This window comes from Hipposideros armiger, unplaced genomic scaffold (genome assembly GCF_001890085.2).
Source record: "Hipposideros armiger isolate ML-2016 unplaced genomic scaffold, ASM189008v1 scaffold_1325, whole genome shotgun sequence".
Classification (NCBI taxonomy): domain Eukaryota; kingdom Metazoa; phylum Chordata; class Mammalia; order Chiroptera; family Hipposideridae; genus Hipposideros; species Hipposideros armiger.
The window spans coordinates 107,312-110,983 of NW_017732675.1; positions in this window are offsets into that span (position 1 = coordinate 107,312).

Sequence of the window (3,672 nt, forward strand, 5' to 3'; positions counted from 1 at the left end):
TAGTCTCAGATGTACAACATAGTGATTAGACATTTATAAAACTAATGAGGTGATTACCTTGATAAATCTAGTACCCATCTGACACCATGCATAGTTATTATAATATTGACTATATTACTTCTGTTATACTTTACATCTCTGATGAGGCCCGGTCATCTGCAGTGACCACCTGGCTCATCAGCCAGGCACCTAGAGGGTTAACCTGAGTGGACTGGATGAGGAGATTAGAAAAGAAAGACACAGAGACGAATGTTGGGCCCAGGAGGTCCATTGTCCGCTGATGGTGAAAAGTGGCACCGTTTATTGTCTGCACACAGTTTTTATAGAAGAAGTAGAATTCTATAGGTAAAGGGTTTTGGGAGCTTGAGGGAGTGGGGAAGCAAATGTTCTCAAAGTGAGACAAAGTATAGCAAGTAGAAATTGCTAACAGGCTAGCAATTCACTCTGTAACTTTCAAGGCTGTTTGTGATGTAGACTTGTAATAGCACAGTGGAGAATAAGCGTATCTAGCAACCTTCCCATGCTGCTCACCCCGGGCCTGAAAGCCTATCAGCTTGCCAGCTGCCAGGCTTAACCCTTACTGCAGACCTCCGGCTCTCCACACATCTCCATGGTTATTTTGTAACTGCCAATTTGTACTTATTAATCCCTTTACCTTTTTCACCCATCCCCCAACTCCTTCCCATCTGGCAACCATCAAAATGTTCTCTGTATCTATGAATTTGTTTCTGTTTTGTTTGTTCATTTATTTTGTTTTTTTAAATTCCACAAATAACTGAAATCATATGGTATTTGTCTTTCTCAGTATGACTTGTTTTACTCAGCATAATACCCTCTAGGTCCATCCATGTTTTTGCAGATGGCAAGATCTCATTATTTTTTATGGCTCAATAATATCCCATTGCATATATGTACCACCCTTTTTTTATGCTGATGAGTTAGAAAAAGTTAATGAAAATTAGTCTAGGAGCTAACAGGAATGAGCCTAAAGATTAACTGATGAGTTAGGAAAAGTCAATAAGAATGAGTCTGGGAGCAGGCAAGAATAGGGTTAAAGATTAACCACTTAAGCTCTGAGTCCCCTGACACTTACAGACAGACAAATACCGCAGACAAACACCAGTGCAATTTTCAGAAGAAACCAACCAAGACAATAGTTATCAGAAGGAGCTGGCTGCAACAGGAAACAACTGCAAGATAACTAGTCCTCTGCATCCAGCATAAAGAAAAAAATATAAAACCCCTACCTCCCCTCACCTAGGAGCAGCTATCTTCTTCAGACACTGCCAAGGGCATTCTCTCTCTGCCCAAACTTCAATAGAAAAATTTCTTTACCTTCTTACTTTTCTGAGTCTGTGGATGCTTTCACCTTCTGTGAATGACCAGGGGTTAATTCTAAGCCAATACATGTCCATTCATCTATTGATGGACATTTAGGTTGCTTCCATATCTTGGCCATTGTACATAATGTTGCAATGAACATATGAATGCATATGCCTTTTTGAATTAATGTTCTGTGTTTCTTTGAATAAATACCCAGAAGTGGAATTACTGGGTCATTCTTTGTCTATTGTTATAGCCTCTGTTTTAAAATCTATTTTGTCCGGTATAAGAATTGCTACCTCAGATATTTTTTCCCTCATTTTCATGAAACATCTTTTTCTATCCCTTGACTTTCAACATGTGTGTGTTTTTCCATTTGAAGTGTTTCTTTTGTATGCAGCATATGTAAAGGTCTTATTTTCTTATTCATTCAGCCACCTTATGTCTTTTTCTTTAAGATTTTTATTGGGGAATTGGGGGATGGGAAGAGCACTGGGGAATTGAAGGAAGGGGAACAGACAAGTTGCTGTCCTTTTGTTCTTCAGTCTAGTTGTGGAAGTCGTTGCTTCACTGGCCCAAGTTAGCACCATCATCGCGCTCTTCCCGGGTGAGGCAGATCAGTCACTGGCTTCTGCACAGCCGCTCTCTCTGGCTGCTGGCTGCTCACGCTGGCTGCTGGCTACACGGTAGCCCATGGCAACTCACTGCAGCAGTGGCTGCAGCCTACACTGTCGCCCGGTGAATCATGGCAGCCCAGCTCCAGGTTGAGCTCTTGTTCAGAATCTTAGCTGTAGAGGGCAGTGTCACTGGCCCTCATATATGGGATCCGAACCGGGGCCCTCTGGCGTCCCAAGCTAGTTTTTAACCATCGTGCCACTCAGCCAGCCCCCACCTTATGTCTTTTGATTGGGGCATTTAATCCATTTACATTTAAAGTAATTATTAATAGCTGTGTAGTTATTGCCATTTTAGTATTCACATTTTTAATCTTCTTAAAGAAGTCCCTTTAACATTTCTTGTAATACTGGTTTTATGGTGATGAGCTCATTTGCCTTTTTCTTGTCTGGGAAGGTTTTTATCTGTCTGAAGGCATTTTTTTAAACCTCATCTCATGTTATTTGTTTTGAAATCACATTGCTTGGCACTTTTGAGTTCTACTTATTTTATTATAGGTGGGTGTTTTCTCTCAGATCAACTAGATCATCATTACCTGAGGGCAGTGGTGGGTTCTTGCCTATCACAAAGCTGAGCATATTGTTAAATACATAATTAAATACTTGTGGGGGTAAAGACTGGGCGCTGAGCTTCACCATCTTACCCAGACTGTTTAGAGTTGACGTTTTATCTCAAGAGTCCAGGTAATCACTCACTTTCCTAGCTATTGCTCCCTCAGTAATGGAATCTGGTATGACATTCCAATGTGCCCAATATAATAGATTCCATTTGTAAGGACTTATGAAGAGGAAAGAATGCTATCATACAATGTAAGGCTTCTTTGTCTGGAGTGTCCTTATGTCTCTGACTCATTTCACTTGGGAGAAATGCTATATTAAGTTTAGTCAGCCTCAAGGACAGGCACTGGGGCCTCTTATTGTGTGTGACCAGGCAGTGCCTCCAGCCAAGCTGAACTGAGATGGGATCAAGTTCAGCTTCACTTTAAGATTCTCTTATGACCACCATTGGGTGGTGGCATTATTCAGACTGAAGGTGTTTAACCTTCAGCCTAGGCTTTTTTTCTCAGATATTTTGCAATTAAAGATGATGTCTAAGGTAAAAAATCAATTGTGAGAAAGTGCCCAAGTTAAATGGCAGGCTGCTTGCAGGCAGCTTGCTGGAGCAAAAAGGGAGATAGGAAGAAATTATTAAGGAGGGCCGGCTGAGTGGCTCAGTTGGTTAAGAGCTTGCTCAAGAGTGTGAGCTCTAACAAGTGCTGGCGAGGCTGTGGAGAAAAGGGAACGCTGGTGCACTGTTGGTGGGACTGCCGATTGGTGCAGCCCTTATGGAAATCAGTATGGAGGTATCTCAAAAAAACTGGAAATGGAACTATCGTATGACCCAGCAATTCCACTCTTGGGTATCTATCCAGAGAAACCCAAGATGCTAATTCGAAAAAATATATGTGCCTCTATGTTTATTGCAGCGCTATTCACAGTAGCCAGGACTTGGAAACAACCGAAATGCCCATCAGTAGATGACTGGATTAAGAAACTGTGGTACATTTATACAATGGAGATTTACTCTGCTATAAAGAAGAATGAAATCGTACCATTTGGGATGATATGGATGGACTTAGAGACTATTATGTTAAGTGAAATAAGTCAGTCGGAGAAAGACAAATACCATATGATT